Source organism: Crocuta crocuta, unplaced genomic scaffold, assembly GCF_008692635.1.
Source record: "Crocuta crocuta isolate KB4526 unplaced genomic scaffold, BGI_CrCroc_1.0 scaffold36, whole genome shotgun sequence".
Taxonomy (NCBI): Eukaryota; Metazoa; Chordata; class Mammalia; order Carnivora; family Hyaenidae; genus Crocuta; species Crocuta crocuta.
Window position 1 is genome coordinate 21,439,509 of NW_027532203.1, and position 22,625 is coordinate 21,462,133.

At 36.6% G+C, this 22,625-nt stretch overlaps 1 protein-coding gene and 1 long non-coding RNA gene across 2 annotated transcripts in view; one reads left to right on the forward strand and one right to left on the reverse strand.

Annotated features, from left to right (window-relative positions):
- The window catches only part of RIT2 (Ras like without CAAX 2), a 381,589-nt gene that overhangs the window by 330,303 nt on the left and 28,661 nt on the right, over positions 1-22,625 (forward strand). The window lies entirely within an intron of this gene.
- On the reverse strand, positions 1,163-21,427 carry LOC144242649 (uncharacterized). Its single transcript, XR_013338405.1, has 4 exons — positions 21,265-21,427; positions 19,072-19,361; positions 9,645-9,791; positions 1,163-3,341 (listed from the first exon to the last, which is right to left on the reverse strand). It is a non-coding gene; the product is annotated as an uncharacterized LOC144242649 (long non-coding RNA).

Consider the following 22,625-nt stretch of genomic DNA (forward strand, 5'->3'; position numbering starts at 1 on the left):
TCTTTGGTTGTCCACCACTTGTACTTTGTCTCTCTCTCTCAAAATAAATAAACTTAAAAGAAAAACGGCCAGTGATAATTACCACCAGTGATTAAATAACATGATCATCAGTCCTGAGACTTAGAACTTTGTCTTATTGCCAAACATGCTCGCATACTGCTGTGTGAACTAACAAAGACAAGCACATTTAAATATTTATTTACATTTTAATATCTGTATCTTTTGATACTCATGTATATATTTTAATGAGTGAATTTTATTTAAACTTCCATTAGTAACAAATACACCAACTAGTTATGAAGGTATAATAATTGTAGTGATATAAAATTCAGCTACAGATATAATTATATCTGAAACAGGCAATTTTTAAATGGCTCAAGTAACTAATAGTACTAATGAAAGGCAGATATCTAATTAAATAATTTTGATCAGAAAACTCTTCTAATTTGAAAGGTCAACCATGATCAGAATAAATTCAGATCTTTTGTGTATAAGAAAACTAAAACTTACACTGTCAGGGATCAAGCAAATATCAAACAAAAAGTCCTAAACAGATAACATAATTGTCCATGTATTGTCTCCTTGCTAGTCAATTTCCTTTTTTTTTTTTTTTTTAACCTCTATATGCCACAGATTTGGGCCACTCACCTCTCCTTTTCATCTTTGAAAAATCTGCTACAAATTACTGTTCCACGAATCTAGTTCTGAAATGATTTATTTTCATCCATAGTACACTAAATTTAAGTAGTGTTTTAAATGCTTACCCGAGGGTGAGCTGAATATAGATGTGGAACACTTGGATTCTCATTTTAGCTGCGTTGCTTTGGGCATATTATCCGGGCATCTGTATTCTTTGATAATTGTGATTCCTTATAATTCTAAAATATATAAAAAATGCAAAATGTGCTAGACACAATACCAGGTGTTCTACATGCCATCTAATTTAGTTAATTATCCAACAGTTCTGTAACTGTAGATACAGATAGCACCATTTTAGAAGTAAAATGGCTGATGCTCAAGGAAGGTAAGTTCCGCATATGCTCAGATGTGAAACTATTCCTTGTAAAAGGAAATGTCTTATGGTTGAGCCCTTCAATTAAATCAAAATTTGGAGTATTTTCTCAAATTATCTGATTTTATACAAACAGCTTCTGAAGAAGATACCCTAGCTTGAAAAACCTCAGTCACAGCTAGTATTAAACCTTTATAGAAATAGAACAAGAGCGGGGCGCCTAGGGGCTCAGTTGATAAGCGTCCGACTTTGGCTCAAGTCATGGTCTCACAGTTCGTGGGTTCAAGTCCCCCGTCGGGCTCTCCTCTGACAGCTAGCTTGGAGTCTATCTTCGGATTCTGTATCTCCCTCTCTCTCTGACCATCACCTGCTCAAACTGTCTCTATCTCTCTGTCAAAACTAAATAAAACATTTTAAAAAATTAAAAAAAATAGAACTGGAGGGAAAAAACAACAACCACTTAATGCCAAAAAGATTTAACATGGTTTTAATAGTGATTCCTGGGGATATAATCTCACAATTCCAAATAATGGGGATGAGTATAAGCAAGACTTCTGACGATCACTTAGAAAACCAATCTAGTAATTCATTAGGATCCTAGTTATTCCTACAAAACAAATGGAAAAAAAACAACAAAAACACAACTGTGCAAAGCTTCACAAATGAAATTTGAGACTTGAAGTAAAATTTTTCCACTGAAGTATTTTTCAGAAATTTGAAAAGTGCAGTGTCTCAACCATATCTGGAAATCAGTATTTGATGACCTTATGAATGACTCTGTTTATAAGATATTGATGTCAAGGTGATTGGGAAGAGTTAAAATATGTATTTTATAAAATAGAAGAGAATGCTTTAAATATTTAATAAATCTTTTTGAATCTATTACTAAGTTTGAAATTAAATATTATAAGCAAATATGTAATTCAGTTTACAAATTTAAAATTTCTTTTGGATTCTCTCATTTGGACCTCGTAAACTTCCTTGTATTTGATCAATTATAGATGCTTGTGAAGATACATGGGTAGGAAATTACAAATAAGGGATTCAAACATAGGTGTGTTGACATTAAAAGCACATTCTATGTTTAATAAATTCTGTTGTTAAAATTTTGTATAACATCCTCTGAACAGTAGGACATTTCAAAGGAGATTAATGGTTGCTGAGGCATTTCAGAGAGTCTTAATGACAGATGTAAGATCTGAAAGAGTATTAAAGGATAATTAGGATTTTTATTGACAGAGAAAGCATCGTAGTCACAGTGAATATCAAGAATAGTCATTACATTTTTTTAAAAATCTGTTTTGGTTGAATAATAATAATACCATTATTACTACTACCCAAAATGCTTTACATTTATTGAGGGTTTAGTCAAGCACCATGCAGAGCATATTGGAAAATTGTCTCATTCAATTCTTATAATGTCGCTGAGGATTGCTGTTGTTCTCATTCTAACAAAGGGAAAATTGAGGCTAAGGGAAGAGTAAGTAATTTGCTTGATAGCATAAAGAAAATCACAGAATAGGGGCCCAAACCCAAGTATATCTAAATCCATTACCTGAGTTCATAAACCATCATTCTCTGTTGCCTTAATTTTTCCTCCTATGAGAGTTGAAAAAGAAAAGTCTAGAGGAAGATGGAGATGGAAATTATCAAGGAAGCATTAATGCTGGGACTGTATTTTGAGTTTGGCCTTAAAAGACTTAGGTATACACTGTACAATTTAGATATGCAAAAGGGTTATAGGAAGATATGACAATGTGAATAAAAGGGTAAAACTATGATGCACTGTCTATGTACAACCACATTTATTCTAATTGACTGGCCAACAAGGAAAACATGGCTTTTCTATTGTTAATTCTTTGGAATTTTTTTCCAATGAAAGCTCTCCTTCAACAACTAGAAATACATGGGTGTTGAGTTATGATCGACCAAAGATTCGAGGAACAATAACAATAATATATTACCCAAAAGGGAATAATAAATGACCTTGCCCTAACTAAATTGCCACCTTCCATTCATTGGATGTCAAGTTATAATCTGGCTCTTTTGTCTCTGTCCACTAAATGTTCACACATAAACTGTTTTTAATGAGAAATCCACATTGACAGATACAGTGTTATGTTCTGTGAGACTTGCCTGATATTTGAGAAAACCTAGGGAAAGACTATTGAGTGCTCTCTCTTCTCCCTCTTTGGACTCACTCTTCTCCCAGTTGCCCATGGAAGGCCTTAAGTAGAATGAAATAGTGCTTCATGTAACTAAGAACACTTATATTTCACATGCAGGTCTCACTCAGGCTATATACTCCATCATCTCCTCTGTTTAGCCTCTGAAAAATTAAAAAAAGTAAACCAAAAAAGTCAAAATTTTTGCTTCAACTAACAAAACTTTTATTTGTCATTTCAGTTGGAAAAATCATAAAATTTTTGTTACTCTTGAAGTTAGTGTTTGGGAGCTCATTTAAAATTGCACAGGCCAACTATAATTTGGACCAATTCCACGTTAAAACCCCATTTCCTTCTACTTATCTTGGCATCCCTTTATTGCTACCTCCATACCTTGACTCCTAGAATTTTTCTTGCTCTAATTTCTCCCTCAACAGTCTCTGCCAGTCCATTTTTGCCCTTTCATCAATGCCCAGCTCAGGTTCCATTTCATTCAGGAAGCCTCACCTAGCCACTGCAGCCCTCATTATCTTCACATGCCTCTTAAATTCTTGAGTATTTTGATTCGTATGTATACATGTCACACATTCCACTTCTGGTGTTACAATCTGCACAAGCATTTGTTTGGTAAACCACTAATATTTGGAACCAAAGGAATGGGACTTAAATGCATTTCAAATATAAGTATCTATAGATTCTATAAGTGCCAAATATGTTCCTGGAATCATCTGGCTGTTCCACTAGTTGATGATTGATCATGTACAATGATACCCATTGGTGATTGCCCAGTTTCTCACCTTCTGTTAGTGGCTACTTAGGATCATTAACTTTCCAGGCTCCGTAGAAATGATCTTCCTTATTCTGTGTCTATCTTTGACACTTTTCCCAGGGGAAGATATGATTCTTCTTTCCCCAGGCCCTACATTTAAGGCTCTGTCTTGTCACTGAAGCATTTAGATTCATTTGGGGGTCATACTGTGCTTGGGCTTAAAATCAAAATCACTAGACCTTACCTACTTTTTAGTTTCCTGACTCACTCTATGAGCATTGGTATCCAGAAATCTTATTCTTAAAACATTCATTTTATAGCTCGTATAGTGGTTTGTATGCTATTCTTTTTTATCTGAATTATCTTACATTTATTCAACACTATTGTCTTTTATTGCATACATGTATCACCTATCTATCTACCTGTCAATTGTCTTGCTATCCAGGCAACCAAATATATGAAGGGATAAGAAATTATACAGGTTAGGGGGTGCCTGGGTGGTTAAGTTAAGTTGGTTAAGTATTTGACTTCAGCTCAGATCATGATCTTACAGCTCGTGAGTTTGAGCCCTGTATCAGGCTCTAGGCTGACAGCTCAGAGCCTGGAGCCTGCTTTGAATTCTGTGTCTCTCTGCTGCTCTGCCACCCACACTTTCTCTCTCTCTCTCTCAAAAATAAACAAACACAAAAATTCTTCTTAAAAAACAGATTATATAGGATAAATATCTACATTAAAAAGATGGATCATCTTGCTTCTTGTTTGGCATAACAATTTAGTTCATGAAAGCTGAGTACCACATCATGTAACACTTATAACTGGGAAGCATATTAGATGCTCAATAAATTTGTACTCAATAATGCATAAGCAGTAATTCCTCACTATTAATGCTAATAATCTATAGGAGTAAGAGAATTTTTGAGCAGCCCAACTTAATGTCTGTTGAATCAGTGGTTAAGCAATTGTCTTCCAGACTTCTAGGGTTGATGCAATACTCTGTATCCAGGTAAAATCAACGTTGTATATACCAAAACAAAACAAAACAAAACCAAACCCTGCAAATTTTGCTTATGTTTTGAATGATATTGAACAGTTCAGCTTTTCTGGAAAATGAAGCTAACATTTAATGTATTTACAAAGTGGTGTTAATATTCACAATTATAAAATAAAAACATACTCAGTGGTAAAAGTAGGACAGGAAAGATTAATACAAAAAAGAGGAAAATTCCCTATTGCCCCACAGCTAAAAGTCAAACAGCAGAAGTCTGTCATTTCTATCTTGGTCCTGTCAGACCCTTGCTTACAACTATACCTGAATGGTTTCATTTAAGTTTGCATATCTCTTCTTGTCCTTACTTGTCCTACAGGGTGTTAACAACCATGCAAATAACTGAAAAGCAAAGAACAAGAGAGAGGTGAGTCAAGAGAACAGAAATCCCTCCTACATCAGGACTAGCTCATATGCACTAGTACGTTTTCACACACAACTATCAATATTTATCAATAACCCAGCTCAATTCTACCAGTCTTCTGCCTGAAAATCACAAGGAATATAGTGACAGATGTGTGGAGCACAGACCTGACCTTCAGAATAGCTGTCATGGGGGCTCTCAGGGAGAGATCCAAGAGGCTGCTATGGGCGGGTAGCCAGGCAGAGTAAACAATCAGGAAGGGTTCACAGCTCCAAAGCTTTCTCCCTGTTGCTTTCAGTGGAGAGAAGGCACAAATTCCCATCTGTCCTTCTCAGTATTATGAAGAAAAACATTCATTAGAGATGATGCTTCTGATCCAAGAGTATAGATACTTAAACAGCCTTTTTAAATGAGAGAGACAGATTTGTGTTCTTTTAGAATGCAGAAACTGGAAGGTGTAACAGGAAATTACAGTTTAGAGAGTTTATGTTGGTTATCCCCACATACCAGAATGGCATTACATTGGAGAAATGTCAGAAGTCAGCTAAGTTTTCCCTTTTTCTCAGTGTGGACATTCATTTCTTTTTTATATTTATTTATTTTCCTTGTATTTGTTTTGGTTTTGGTTTGAAAGCATTTTTACAGACTTGAGTGAAGTAAGCAGTAGGGAATACTGCTTGCATCTTCACTGTAGGCCAGCCATTTGTGAGATGATACTTATGATCAAGATATTTACTATCTTAGTGCCTCAGTTGCCTCCTATGTAAAATAAGAATGAAATAGTACAAGCTAACATTGTAAGAATCTAATGATTTAGTATAGGTAAAGCATTTTAGAACATAACACCTGCCACATTATAAGTGCTCAATAATTACTGATTACTTTTAATTCTCATAACATAGTTAAATCAGCTATTCTCCCTATTTCATAGATAAAGAAACATGGATATCAATATGTAACCTTCTTAAGGTGAAAGAGTAGTCAATGGCAAAGTCAGAGATGCTCTTTGCAAAATATTACTTTTGGGTTCACACAGGTGTTAACTAATGATATTATATGTAGACAAATTTCGATTCACATTGACTATTTTCATAAAGCCTCTATTGCTCTTACTTTTTCATTAATTCCTTTGTGTATTTCTATTTCTATTTATTAAACAGATCATCAACTCTATAGGATGATAATAGTATTTATATTTCTTCCACATCTTTCTCAGCCCCTGCTATAATACTATGAAAGAAGAATTGCAATGGTTTCTTGTTAAAAACAGAAAGACTATCCAAGACTATTGCAATAGGGGTCAAGACATTGCATGCAGTACGAGAGAGAGATTGAACTCAATTCCCTGGAAAGAAAAGGTGGACAGATTTTGAAACATTGGGGTCAGGTAATGGGGAGAAAAAAACAACCTGGAGGATAGTGGAAGGAATTTGTTCAGTGTGGGTAGGCCTTCTGTGTTTCCTAATTGTCTATTTATGGAAGTTAGGTTCCTACCCTTCCACTGAGATGGGAGACAGGGCTCCTATCTTTTTTAGTGATTACATTTCAAAGGATGGCTCCCAGGACCTAAAGGAAAACATTCCTGACTTGTAGAAGATTTACATCTCAAAGAGGTAAAGAATGAATTTACAATAGCAAATTTTCAAATGTAAATATTCTAATGTTTCTTTATTCCTTAATTTGTTCTTTGAAATCCAAAAAGATCTCAATCAAACTTCTTATTTTTACAATGCATATGGGTTGTGTTAATATTTTTTGTCAGGGAGAAGTCTGACATGGAGAAGTCAAATGAATCAGTGAGTTTAATGAATCATAAATTAATCTCTTGTCCTGGGCAATTTATTTTTCTGTGCTCTGACTTACAGGCAGTCAAATATATTGCCTCTGTGTGTATGTGCTCTCTTTGCCCATTTCCTGGTAGAAATATTCAAAATCTTTAAGATGCTCACAAACTAATTAAGGAAAATACATGAAATAATAAATTGGCTATTCATATTTAGACATCTGGAATGTTTACATGGAAACTGTTGCATCTAGGACTCAAGGGAAAGGGATATACAGACATCAAATGGAAGATAATAAAGTCCATAATACTGACTGGAGAGTCACTGACATGGTGAGATAAGGGAAGCCCTGTAACAGAATGGCTTGTAAAAATGTGAGATAACTCCATGTATGTGTATTGTCATTTTTACTTCAAAATACACTTAAGAAAGACCAAGATATTTTACAGGCGAACACTTTAAGTGTCATTTTTACTCTGTGTCAGTATATTTTAGAAAAGGTCCCTGTGAAAAGTGCAGTAGATATTTGTATGTAAATAATCATTACTGATCACATGTAGGACATTTACGGAGTTTCTAAATGAAAAGGAGAGGAGAAATGACTGTCAGTGAGATTTCCAAGGGTTAACTAAAATTATCTGTCTCTTAATTGACAGAAACTCACCATCTGGAGCTGCCATATTTTCTGTAAAGATTTTTTTTAAGTTTTGGTGACACTATAAGAGAGAAAATGAGCATATAATTCCTATTCCGACTGCTGAAGGGAGCAGTCGAGACCTAATTAACTAAGGGGTTAATGACAGGATTTTAGAATATGAATATACATCATCCCTCTCTGTGCCTTTGCTCTTAAAAGCACAGCAGCCAGCCACAGACAGCATGAGGACTTTGAATAGCAAAGTTGCTAATGGTAGCTGTAGGATGGATCAAAAACAGTTTTCTTGAAAGTCAATTTGCAAATGAAGATTAATAAGAGAAACAGTATAGTTGGAGTTAGAACAGTGACAGTGTTCTTTTTTAATGGCAATCATTTTATAAAATGTGTTTTACATATCTATAATTTTATAGTTAAGGGTTATATAGTTTATGTTTCCAGTAATAGGTAATGCCTATAATTTCAATGCTTGAATACTACACTAGATTTGGTATTATTTCTCTATTCTAGTTGTCTGTACTTGTAATGAGCTTAATCTTATAGTGTTCATGTAATAACCAGACACTACCTCTGGCAAGGATGTGATTTTAGGAGAAAGTAGCCAGCCTCCTTAATGGGGTAAACTGTGAAAATTCAATTTTTGTTAATATTACATTCCACAGATAGACTAAGATGACAGAAAAAGCATTTGTTTCTAAAGTCTCTGGCCAATCAGAAATGACAGATGACCTCTACTAAATGATAAAATGAATATTACCAATGAATTCCATCATTTTTAATCCCATGCTTAGTTCTCAATCTATCTTTCTGACCTATAAGCAACATGTGCCACTGGTCATTTTTTCCCCCCTTGAAATTTGAAGCATCCCTCATTTGGCTTCCAGGTTTCCACATTCCACAGGTTATCTTATTATTTTATTGGCCATTGATTCTAAGTCTCTTTTACTGGTTCTCTTCTTTTCCTTGATATGCAAATGTGGAAAGTCCCAGGGATTTGTTTACACTCAAACACCCAGGACCATGACTTAAATACCATCTGTATACCTTTCAACCCTAATTGTATATCTCCAGGCTTATTTTTCTTTATTTTGAAATCTAGATGTATATTTTCAACTGCCAGACTGACATCTCTTCTCCATTGGAATAATTAATAAGGCATCTCAAACTTAAAGATTTATGAACAACATTCTTAATTTCCCTACTCCTAAAATTTTTCCTACCAAGCTTTTTCATTTCAGTAAATAATATTGAGTGAATAGTACAGAGTTCACCCAATTGACCAAGCCACAAAACTAGGAACGGTCCCTAATTTTTCTCTAAACCCATATGCATTCTGGGGGCAATACCTTCAAAGTCAAATATGATCATTTTTCACCACCTTTTCTACCATCATTCTGAACCTCTCTCCTATATTTTCAAAACACTTTAATAGACTCCTTCTTTTCTTTTTTTCTAATGTAGACTCCCTGTGGTCTAGTCACATACATATTGGTCTTTCTGAAAATGTAACTCTGGTCACTTCTCTTAATCTACCCGTGCCTTCTCATTACACTTAACTCCTGCATAGGACTTTATATATGCTTTTCTTCTGTAATCAATAATTGATAGTGTTGCAATATAGGGTTAAAATCCTTAGTTTTAATCTAGACTTTGTTTTGTAACTTTAGTCAAATTACTAATCTTTTGAGCTTTTGACATCCTTATCTATAAATGGGCATGCTAAAAGCACTTCCTCGTAAGGTTTATGGTTTTGAGAATTAAATAAGGCATTTGATAAGAATCACTTAAAACTGGCATTTTCTACTTATATAATTTTTAAGAAACACAGAGACTGAGTTTGTAGTACTCACTCAAGATTAAAGATAATCATGATGATGTTGATATTTCCTCCATGAACCAGTGAGTTCCATGAAGACAAAGACTTGGTTTATCTTGTATATCCCACATCCAGAGCCAACTTTAGGGTTGGCACATGTCAGGGGACCAGTAAGTCACTGCTGAATGAACAAAATAAATAATTGAATAAAAATTGTTGCCTATCCCTATCCCTTTTTCTCCTTTTGATTCTCTCTTTACCGGCTGTTCATATACTTACATTTTTTCCTAAGACCTGGAAAAACCCTTCTTCAGAATCCACCCTTCCTCTCTATTCATGGTCTTTTCTACTCTGCTTTACATTGTACCCAAAGTAAGCTGAACCTACTTTGAACTTTTATTTTTAAGTTTATTTTTGAAAGAGAGAGAGAGAAAGATTGAGAGAGAGCGAGAGTGCACACAGGGGAGGGGCAGAAAGAGAGGGAGAGAAAGAATCCCAAGCAGGCTCTACACTATCAGCCAAGAGCCTGATGCAGGGTTCAAACTATGAGATCACGACCTTAGCCGAAACCACAAGTCAGATGCTTAACCAACTGACCCACCTAGGTGCCCCTACCTTTGAGCTTTTAAAGCATCTCATGTTCTCATCACATCAGTTTATTGCCTTAAATGTTATGCTCATTTATTTCTCTACTAAGTGGCACTAGGAAGAAGAAAAGAGTATAAAAAGTGTGTGTGTGTGTGTGTGTGTGTGTGTGTGTGTGTGTATCAGTTATATTCTGTCTGGGAACTAGTTTTGAGCAAACAGGAAATTCATAGATGGCTATCAGAAATCTATCACTTTTCCTCGTAAGAGGGTATGGCAGTTATTAATACTGTATACAAAAGATACCTGGCTCTTTGCCTTCTGACAAGAGCAAATCTACTAGATTTCCTTTATGTGTGCACAGAGCCATGTGATTGGTTCTGGCCAGTGAATTTTAAGTGCGATGACACATGTTACTTCTAGTCCAGAGCATTTAATTATTACTCTGAGGCTCTCCAGAGTTTTGTTTTGTTTTTTTAGTATGGTGACTGATCTTATTAAAGATAGTAGTTGTTTCAATAGGCTGTGCCCCTAAGTGAGTACAAGGAGCAGAGTCCTCAGGCAATCTGGTGTAGGTAACAAACTTTGGTCATTTTGTACCACTGAGATTTACAATGTGTTGTTTTACCATAATCTTGCCTATTCCGACTAATTATAAGTTGATCTTCTCAACAAAATTGTTTCTTTTGCTGTAAGCAAAATATAAATAAGAAACATGCTAAGTACTCAAAAGCATAATACAATTTTAAGTCTAAGTCTCTGCTATCATACTTCTGCACATAAACTTAGAAGAAAAACAAACATATGGTCATGGTTGTGCTTATGCTTCTATCACTACAGGTTAAAGATCATGAAATTTCAGAATCTACCCTGTGCCTCTCATTTATAAAATGTTTGCTTGTGGGAAAACTACACCTAGTTAGAAATCTAATTTTCCTTCTGGTTTATGTTAATATCAATATTAAAAAAAATGAATAAACAAAATAAGGCTGCATCTCCATGGTATCCAATTATTCACTTGATTTGGTTCATTAAAAAAATCCTAGTCAATTTGTACACTTGATTCTATGTCGAGAAAATGTCTTGTTAACGGACTGACCATATGTCTCTGTACCACATAGATACTGTACAGGGAAAAGAGAACTGTAGCATTTCTGTGATTTGTCTTCTGGGCTCAGGCCCAGGCTTTCACAGAGATTGGAATGATATTGTCAATTTGTGGGGCAGGGAGAGAGCATTCTACTCTCCAAAGAAAAGGGGGAAAATTCCCCTTCTAGCCTCTTAGAGATTTTTTACCCTATAGTCAAATTATTTGATAGCATCTGAGAACAAGACCCAGCTAAGAAAAGGAGGAAAATAAAATCAACTCCATTGAGTCTACCACTTAAATATGTAGACATTGAAACAAAATTAATCTTGAATTGAAAGTTAAAGGAGAGAAGACATTTTGTAAATGGTCTGAATTTCTTTCTTTCTCTTAAATTCTATAGGCTTGGAAAGATCTTTTTAACTTTGTTTAAAGGAAGTGCTAACCTATTGGCTCCTAATGACACTGATTAATTGCTTTTTGCAGCATTGGTAAAATTGTCAATTCCATTAGTTTCTCATGCATACCAGGTCCAAGATTTCCTACAAACTCTTTTAAGTAGCTTTTAGAACTAACAGAAAAATCAAGTAAAATGAAAGGAGATATTTTCCTGTATTTTAAAATAATTATTTAGGAATAAAATAGAGAGTACTAATCCAGCTTTATTATTATAGACATTGGAAATCTAGTTAATGCCACCTGTTCTGTCCTCATCTACTCAATTATTACTCCTTCACGCTTATTTCTCTGCCTTAATTGACAGGATATATTCAAATATTTGTATTCATTAAAGCTTCAATCAATTATTTTTCATGGCAATTATTGTTATTTTATGTTAAATTGAATAATTAATTACTATGTGTTCTACATAGTGAATATAGATTCATTGAGGGCAGGGACTATATCTGATTTTGTTCATTGAGCATATAGCACAGATCTCACACTAAGTACTTAGAACAAATTTTCTTTGAAAAGGACATGTTTCAGTTGGTTTATCTCTATATGGGCTAACTACAGAAGTCCACCATTCTTAATACCTTAGCTTGCCATGCCTAAGATCTAGAAAAAAAGAACTATATTCTCATCCATCAGTGTATTTTCCTGATATTCTTACCTTAAATTGTTTGCCAATGTTATTACTCTGCTTTACTCATTTATTCCAAGCATATACAAAGAGCTGCCTTCCATTACTTTGGTTTGAATTGATTTCCTTTCGATCTGTTTTTCTCAGTGAGCCAGAGATGTCAGTTCTGTCTCAAACTTTATGATCAGTTCATAAATATCAGGAGTTTTAAAGACTTTTACTTATTTACATGCACATAAATATTTATTAAGAAAACACCAATATTTACTCTTTGCCTTGCACAGAAGGGAGCTAAAAGACAATTTTACTATTCCTTGGATGAATAGATATTTAAAGTGTATTAAAAAAAGAGGCTTTCTCTATACTGCAAACACATGTGGCTCTTTTCAGAGGATGTCATGTCAAACCAGAGGAGAATTTTAAATATACACATGTTTGCTCTCCTCTCCTGACCTTTTACCTTGACCCATGGCTCCCCAAGGTAAACCTAGTCCTGATGTGTGGCAGCAGCATATAGAGAGTGTCCAAAAGGTCAAGGCAAACATCATTCCAACTACCCTAGCCCTTCCTTTCCTCAATTCACTTTTGTTGAAAACCAACACTTATGAATTAATATAAGCAAATTTAGTGTTAGGTTCTGTATGGAAGGAGAAAGTATTCTTTGATTCTCTGAGAGTCTTGGGCTTAGTCTGAAAATTGAACTGACATATTAATAGGAGACATATTAATAGGAGAAAAGCATAAAAATTTATCTAACATAAGATTTGCATGACATAGGAGACTTCATAAGGAAAGTAAAGATTGAAAGAAAAGGTTAGACCGGAGTACTTTTATGCTGGGTTTGATGAGAAGTGAAAAGTAGTAGAACGGATAGGATAGGCTAAGTAGTATGAGGCTAACTGGGGGAAACTCAGCAAGGCCTGTTTTTTTGGATTCTTCTCAGTGCCCCTTTGTCGTTGAAGATAGGAATGCTCCTTTTCTCCAGATACAGGGAGACCCTCCTTCACATAAGGTTATTAAGATCTATGTCAGGAGACAGGGGTCGGGAAAATGTCAGAGGGACCATCTTGCTTCTGCTGTTTTTTTCAAATACCTTAAGTTTTATATATTTAATATGCCAAGGTGCCATATTTTGGGGTAGTCTGACCTGAACCCCATTACTTCCCACCTCCAATGGGAAAAATTGCTCACTTTTTACTTTGAATCAGTTTTTTCCTGAATGATCCTAATTGGTTGTTACTGGCTAAAAGCACTTTTTTAATACTATGCATGTTTTGCCTCAATAGCCCAAGTAGAAGGATAAACATTCATCTGGCTTCTAAGATCTACCATTATCTCCTGTTCCTGAAGGTATCACAACAGTTCTTGAATCTTGCATTTAGGATTCCTGGGATAGAATGGGACATTATAAATATACCTGATATGCTTGTTAGGGGTGAAGGAGAAATAGTGATTTACAATGAATCACTAGTTGGTTTGCTATTAATAAAGGTAAAGGGGCACAAGGGAGTGTTTATGAGAAAGGGCATGCTGAATTTATTTTAAGACCTTTATTTTGAGACTAGGTGAAATCCAGGTGGATATTTTCAGAGGGCAATGAGAAATTCAGGTCTGAAATTTCATAAAGGGAATGTGGCTGGAGGCAACAGTTGTAGGAATCTGCTGCAGGCAGGTAGGATTTTAAAATATGGGAGAAAATAAATGTGTCTGTGGAATATGCATAGTCAGGCCTGCCTCTTTCTAGTACCCTTGACTCTCGACACATATCAAGAGTAAAAATGAATGCCCCTGGAGTTTCCAAGGGCTAGGTCTATCCTTTCTTTTTATCTTGGACTTGGTGCTATATCTTAAGAGACCTTAACCCATATATCCAAGCTCTATATACCCCCTCAGAGAGCCATCATTTAAGGGCATGCTTACTGTTTTATGGAAGACTTCCATTGGGAGAATAGATCTAGGGATGAGGCCCAGGAAGTAGATAAGATCATCTGGGTAGGTAATTCTGAGGTCCCAGATGGGAAGTTTTAGAAACGTAGGTAATCCAGGTTAGAAGCTAATCTTGACCTCTTTACCCTATGTAGATGGGTATCAACAGAAGAGTGCTAGAGAAGTGACCTCTTGTGGGCAGGGACCACCTGGCAAAGGCTTAGTCATTCAAGCCCAAGGACATCACTACAAGTAATAAGAGGTTGAGTGTAAATTTCTGGGCAATACCTATCTTTAGTATATTAATAGAAGACAAAGGGCCAGCAGGAGAGAAAGAGAATCATATTTCACAAAATCCAATGGAGGATGAAATGTAAAAAAAGAGTAGTAGTGATAAATGACAGAGAATTTTTTAAAAAGCTAAGACTATGAAATAATACTGGGTTTGGAGATGATAAAGTATTTTTAAACTTTTTAAAGGAATAAATAATGAGTAAACATTTAATCCATCCTCTTCTAGTAATGTGGAGTAGAATCTTTTAAAACATTTTTATAAAATAGTTTATTGTCAAGTTGGTTACCATAAACACCCAGTGCTCATCCCCACAAGTGCCCTCCTCCATGCCCATCACTCCCCCATCCCCTCCCCCCCATCCCCGTCAGCCCTCAGTTTGTTCTCAACATTCAAGAGTCTCTCATATTTGCCTATCTCCCTCTCCCCCACTCTTTCCCCCCTTCTTCTCCCACAAGGTCCTCCATTAAGTTCCTCCTAATCCTCCTATACGTGCAAACATATGGTAGCTGTCCTTTTCTGCCTGACTTATTTCGCTCAGCATAACACCCTCTAGTTCCATCCAGGTTGCTACAACTGGTCAGATTTCATTCTTTCTCATTGCCATGTAGTATNCGGGATGTGTCAAATAAATTGCTGCGGTGGAGGTCAAGGAGGTTGTTTCCTGCTTTCTCCTCTAGGGTGTTGATAGTTTCCTGTCTCACGTTCAGGTCCTTGATCCATTTTGAGTTTATTTTTGTGCATGGTGTGAGAAAATGATCCAGTTTCATTCTTCTGCATGTTGCTGTCCAGTTCTCCCAGCACCATCTGTTAAAGAGGCTGTCTTTTTCAATTGGATACTCTTTCCTGCTTTGTCAAAGATTACTTGGCTGTACGATTTTGGGTCCAAATCTGAGTTCTCGATTCTGTTCCATTGGTCTATGTGTCTCTTTTTGTGCCAATACCCTACTGTCTTGATGATGACAGCTTTGTAGTAGAGGCTAAAGTCTGGAATGGTGATGCCTCCCGTTTTGGTTTTCTTCTTTAATATTACTTTGGCTATTTGGGGTCTTTTGTGCTTCCATACAATTTTAGGATCGTTTGTTCTTGTTTTGAGAAGTATGCTGGTGCAATTTTTATTGGGATTGTATTCAAAATGTAGATTGCTTTGGGTAGTAATGACATTTTAACTATATTATTCTTCCAATCCATGAGCATGGAATGTTTTTCCATTTCTTTGTGTCTTCTTCAATTTCCTTCATAAGTTTTCTATAGTTTTCATCATACAGATCTCTTGTATCCCTGGTTAGCTTTATTCCTAGGTATTTTATGGTTCTTTTGTGCAATTGTGAATGGTATCAGTTTCTTGATTTCTCTTTCTGTTGCTTCATTATTGGTGTATAAAAATGCAACTGATTTCTGTACATTGAGTTTGTACCCTGCAACTTTCCTGAATTCTTGGATCACTTCTAGTAGGCTTCTGGTGGAGTCTGTCAGGTTTTCTATGTAGAGTATCATGTCGTCTGCAAAAAGTGAGAGTTTGACTTCTTCTTTGCCAATTCTGATGCCTTTTATTTCCATTTGTTGTCTGATGGCCGATGCTAGGACTTCCAGCACTATTTTAAACAGCAGTGGTGAGAGTGGACATCCCTGCCGTGCTCCTGATTTAGGAGGAAAGCTCTCAGTTTTTCCCCGTTGTGGATGATGTTAGCTGAGGGCTTCTCATAGATGGCTTTTATGATGCTTAAATAAGTTCCTTCTATCCCAACTTTCTCAAGGGTCTTTATTAATAAGGGATGCTGTATTTTGTCAAATGCTTTATCTGCATCTATCGACAGGATCATATGGTTTTTATCTTTTCTTTTGTTGATGTGATGTATCACATTGATTGATTTGCAAACATTGAACCTCTCCTGTAACCAGGAATGAATCCCACTTGATCTTGGTGGATAATTCTTTTTATGTGATTTTGAATTCAATCTGCAAGGATCTTGTTGAGGATTTTTGCATCTGTATTCATCAAGGGTATTGGCCTGTAGTTCTCCTTTTTTGCTGGGTCTTTGTCTGGCTAGGGAATCTAAGTGATGCTGGCTTCATAAAATGAGTCCAGAAGTTTTCCTTCAATTTCTATATTTTGGAATAGTTTGAGAAGAATGGGTATTAATTCTGTTTTAAATGTCTGGTAGAATTCCCCAGGGAAGCCATCTGGCCCAGGACTCTTATTTGTTGGGAGATTTTTGACAACTGATTCAACTTCCCCACTTGTTATGGTCTGTTCAGGTTTTCTATTTCTTCCCGTGTGAATTTTGGTAGTGAATGTGTGTTTTGGAATTTGTCCATTTCTTCTAAGTTGTCCAGTTTGTTGGCATATAGTTTTTCATAGTATTCCCTGATAATTGCTTGTATTTCTGAGGGGTTGGTTGCAATCAGTCCATTTTCATTCATGATTTCGTCTATTTGAGTGCTGCTCTCTCTTTTCTTTTTGAAAAGCCTGGCTAGAGGTTTGTCAATTTTATTTATTTTTTCAAGAAACCAATTTTTGGTTTCATTGATCTGTTCAACTGTTTCTTTGGTTTCTATATTGTTTATTTCTGCTCTGATTTTTATTTTGTCTCTTCTTCTACTGGGTTTGGGGTCTCTTGTTGTTCTCCCTCTAGTTGCTTTAGGTGCACTATTAGATTTTGCACTTGCGCTTTTTCTAATCTCTTGAAATAGGCCTGGAGTGCAATGTACGTTCCTCTTACGACTGCTTTCATCACATCCCAGAGAGTTTGGATTGTTCTATTTTCATTTTCATTTGTTTCCATATATTTTTAAATTTCTTCTCTAATTCCCTGATTGGCCCATTCGTTCTTTAGTAGGGTGTTACTTTAACTTCCATGTTTTTGGGGGTTTGCCAGACATCTTCCTGTGATTGACTTTGAATATCATAGCATTGTGATCTGAAAGTGTGCATGGTATGATCTCAATTCTTTTATATTTATTGAGGGCTGCTTTATGTCCTAGTATGCGATCTATCTTGGAGAATGTGCCATGTGCACTTGAGAAGAAAGTGAATTCCATAGGCTCAAGATATAGAGTTCTAAATAGATCTGTCAAATCCATCTGGTCCAATGTGTCATTCAAGTCCATTGTGTCTTTATTGATTTTCTGTCTAGTTGATCTGTTCATTGCTGTAAGTGTAGTATTAAAGTCCCCTGCTATTAGCACGTTCTTATCGATAAGACTGTTTCTGTTTGTGATGATTTGTTTTATGTATTTAGGTGCTTCCATATTTGGTGCATAGACATTTATAATTGTTAGTTCTTCCTGATGGAGAGACCCTGTCATTATTATATAATACCCTTCTTCATCCCTTGTTACTGTCTTTACTTTAAAGTTTAGTTTGTCTGATATAAGTATAGCTACTCCAACTTTTTTTTGGACTTCCAGTAGCATGATAGATATTTCTCCATCTCCTTACTTTCAGTCTGAAGGTGTCCTCCAGTCTAAAATGAGTTTCTTGTAGACAACAAATAGATGGATTTTTTAAAATCCATTTTGCTACCCTTTGTCTTTTGATTGGGGCATTTAGTCCATTTACATTCAGTGTTATTATTGAAATATATGGGTTTAGAGTCATTGTGTCATTTGTGGGATTCATGCTTGTGGTGTGTCTCTAGCATCTTGCATTCCTTGCAACATTTCCCTCAGAGAGTCCCTCTCAGGATTTCTTGTAGAGCTGGTGTAGTGGTGATGAATTCTTTCAATTTTTGTTTATTTGGAAAGACTTTGATCTCTCCTTCTATTCTGAATGAGATTCTTGGCTGCATATTTTTTCTGTTCATCACATTGAAAATTTCCTGCCATTCCTTTCTGGCCTGCCAAGTTTCAGTAGATAAGTCTGTGACCACTCTGATAGGCTTCCCTTTGAATGTTAGGGCCCTTTTATCCCTAGCTGCTTTCAATTCTCTCTTCGTCCTTCTATTTTGCCAGTTTCCCTATGATATGTCATGCAGAAGATTGATTCCAGTTATGTCTGAGGGGAGATCTCTGTGCCTCTTGAATATCAATGTCTGTCTACTTCCTTTCCCAGGCTGGGGAAGTTCTCTGCTATAATTTGTTCCAGGACTCCTTCAGCACCTTTCCCTCTCTCTTCCTCTTCTGGCATTCCTATGATACCGATATTCTGTTTGATTGTATCGCTGAGCTCTTGAATTCTTCTTTCATGTTCCTGGATCAGTTTATCTTTTTTTTCAGTTTCTTCTTTTTCTATAATTGTGTTTTCTAAATCACTTGTTCTCCTTTCTGCCTCTTTAATCCGTGCATTGGAGGCCTCCAGTTTATTATGTATCTCATTTATCACATTTTTAAATTCATCATAACCATTTTTAAGCTCCATAGTGTTTGCAGCCATAGTTTCTCTGATGTCCTCCATGCTTTTTTCAAGCCCAGCGATTAATTTTATCATTATTGTTCTAAATTCTTGTTTAGTTATTTTGCTTATATCTGTTTTGAGCAGTTCTTACCTGTCAATTCTTCCTGGAATTTCTTTGGAGGAGAGCTCTTTCTTTTCGTCATTTTGGTTACCTCTTTATCTCTTGTTAGTTTTAAAAGCCTGTTATGCCCTCTGCACCTGTGAGTGCTGCTGTACCAAAGACGGTTCTTTAACTGTCCAAGGCCTGTCCATTCAGAAAGTATTCTTTGGAGGGTATCTCTTGGTCTCTCTTATTGAGACCTTGGTTATTTTATTTTCCTACTCGTAGTGGTATTTGGGACTCTCCACCATGTGTACTTTGGCTTGTTTCTTGAGGTAGCCCTGGAAAAGAAGACAGAGAAACATACAGGGAACAAATGCACAGACAAATCCAACAAACATGCAAACCAAAAGGGAAAATGAAAAAGAAAGAGAAAAGAGGGAGGAGGGAAGGCGATTAATAAGATATATAATACATAAAAAAGAAGAAATCCAGTAGACAAGGAACATTTTAAAGCATGTAACCAGATTTCCCAGCTACAAATAAATAGCTGGGCGTATGCAAAGAAGAGAGAAGAGCATATGAAGAACATAGAGAAAGAGAGAAATGACAGCAGGGATGCAGCGAAATTGGAAATGAGATGAGCAGGCAGAACAAATAAGAGGCTTTTTTCAAAGAGCGAAAGAGTGAAATATGGTTGGAGAAGAGGTGAAAGAAATGACGATCATGCTATCCAGAGAAACTATATAGTCTGATTACTACAGAGAGAGAGAGATGAAAAGGTAGGTAGGTGTAGACTTTACATCTAGAGAATGGATTAAATGTTACTATTTAAGCAAGCCAGTGACCAGAATTAATCAGGGCAGTGCATCCATGTTGGTCTTGCCCCAGCTCCATTTAAAAATGAAGAAGAAGAAGGAGGAGGAGGAGGAGGAGGAGGAGGAGGAAGGAGGNATTTGGGACTCTCCACCATGTGTACTTTGGCTTGTTTCTTGAGGTAGCCCTGGAAAAGAAGACAGAGAAACATACAGGGAACAAATGCACAGACAAATCCAACAAACATGCAAACCAAAAGGGAAAATGAAAAAGAAAGAGAAAAGAGGGAGGAGGGAAGGCGATTAATAAGATATATAATACATAAAAAAGAAGAAATCCAGTAGACAAGGAACATTTTAAAGCATGTAACCAGATTTCCCAGCTACAAATAAATAGCTGGGCGTATGCAAAGAAGAGAGAAGAGCATATGAAGAACATAGAGAAAGAGAGAAATGACAGCAGGGATGCAGCGAAATTGGAAATGAGATGAGCAGGCAGAACAAATAAGAGGCTTTTTTCAAAGAGCGAAAGAGTGAAATATGGTTGGAGAAGAGGTGAAAGAAATGACGATCATGCTATCCAGAGAAACTATATAGTCTGATTACTACAGAGAGAGAGAGATGAAAAGGTAGGTAGGTGTAGACTTTACATCTAGAGAATGGATTAAATGTTACTATTTAAGCAAGCCAGTGACCAGAATTAATCAGGGCAGTGCATCCATGTTGGTCTTGCCCCAGCTCCATTTAAAAATGAAGAAGAAGAAGGAGGAGGAGGAGGAGGAGGAGGAGGAGGAAGGAGGAGGGAGGAGGAGGAAGAAGGCGGCAGCTGTCCCGGAGGAATGGGCGTGGTTTGGTCCAGTGCATCCCATGGGAGTCCTGACTTGGCGGTTGTGGGGAGAAGAGTGGTGGCACCCCAATCCCTTCTTGAACCAAGCGTTGCAACTCACTTTTTTGGGTGTGTAAACTTCCTGTTCCAGGGGCATAGCAAAGGTGGCCTATGCTCTATATCCCAAGCCAGGCCTGTTTCCAGATCTCTGTCCACATGCCTCCTTGAAATTGCCCAAAATATAAACTCGCAGGCAAGCCTCTCAGAGCAGTTTCAGGCCTGTAGCCTTCCCCCTGGGGATCAAGCCAGAGGCCGCTGCTCCTGTCTCCTCCAGGTTGGGCTGGAAAGCGAGGTGCAGTTTCATCCAGGGGTTGCCTGGGAGGAGTGCGTCCCGCCTAGGGTCAGCTGGAGAGCAGGAAACCGACTCCCTCTGTGTCCCGGGCGGAGGTTATTCTCTTCTCCAGCGACAGGGACAGTGTCTTGGGCAGTTTCGGCCATTCTTTTTCCCCCCTAGATTCACTGCGGCTCCCCACAGAGGGGGATCGCCCTCCTCCCTGTGTCTCCAGTCCCAGCCCGATTTTATCTTCCCCAGTTTGCACTCACTTATAAGGTTTTCTCAGTGGACTCTGTCTCCTTTTCCTCCCAAACTCCTGGATTCTGTAAGGGTTTCTATGGCTTCAGGCCTTCTCCGTGTGAGATATGGGGGCGAGTGAAATGTACGGAGCTCCCTACTTCTCCTCCATCTTGCCCTCTCTCCTTTTAAAACATTTTTAAGGACTGTAAAATAAACATAGCATAAAATTTACCATTTCAACCATTTTTAAGTTTACAAGTTAGTAGTGTTAAGTACATACACACTGTTCAGCTAATTTCCAGTAGTCTTTGCCATATTACAAAACTAAATTATACCCATTAAACAACTTGCTCTTTGCCCCTTTATCCTGCCCTTGAAAACTATCATTCTACTTTCTGCCTGTATAAATTTGACTATTATATGTACCTCATATAAGTAAAATTATATGGTATTTGTCATTTTGTGACTGGTTTATTTAACTTAGCATAATGCCCTTTCATCCATGTTGTAGCATGTGTACATGTCAAAATTCTTTTGAAGACTAAATATTCCATTGTGTGTATACACCACCTTTATCCATTCATCTGTCCATGGATGCTTGGATTGTTTTTACCTTTTAGTTATTGCCAATAGTGTACAAATATTTCTTTAAGACCCTGCTTTCAATTATTTTGGGTATATACTCAGAATTAAGTTTGCTGGATTGTATGTTAATTTTAAGATTTCTTGAGGAACTGCATTTTCCATAGTGGCTGCACCACTTTAATTCCTACCAACCATGTACAAGGATCACATATTCCCACTTCCTTGCCAACACTTCTTTTCATTTTTTCTTAGTAGCTATCCTAATAGGTGTGAGGTGGCATCTCACTCTGGTTTTGACTTACATTTCCATAAAAATTAATTACATACTTATTGGGCATGTCTATTCAATTTGCCCATCTTTTAATCAGGTCATTTGCTTTTTTGTTATTGAATTGAATGAATTCTTTATATGCTCTGGATGTTAATCTTACCAGATATATGATTTACAAATATTTTCTCCCATGGGTTGCCTTTTTGTATTGTCAATTATGTCTTCTGATGCACAGAATTTAATCTTTATGCAATTCAATTAATTTTCCTTTCTTCTATAACCTGTGTTTTTGATGTTATATCCAAGAAATTGCCAAATCCAGTGTCATGAAGATTTTCCTCTTATTTTTGTCTAAGAGTTTTATAGTTTTAGCTCCTAATGTGTAGGTCTTTGTTCCACTGTGAGTTAAATTTTGTATATGTATTAGGTAAGGGTCTTTGTTGTTTTGCATATGAACATCCAGTTTCCCAACATCTTTGTTTCAGTGAGTATCCTTTCCCATTGAAAGGTCTTGCAACTCTTGTCAAAAATCAT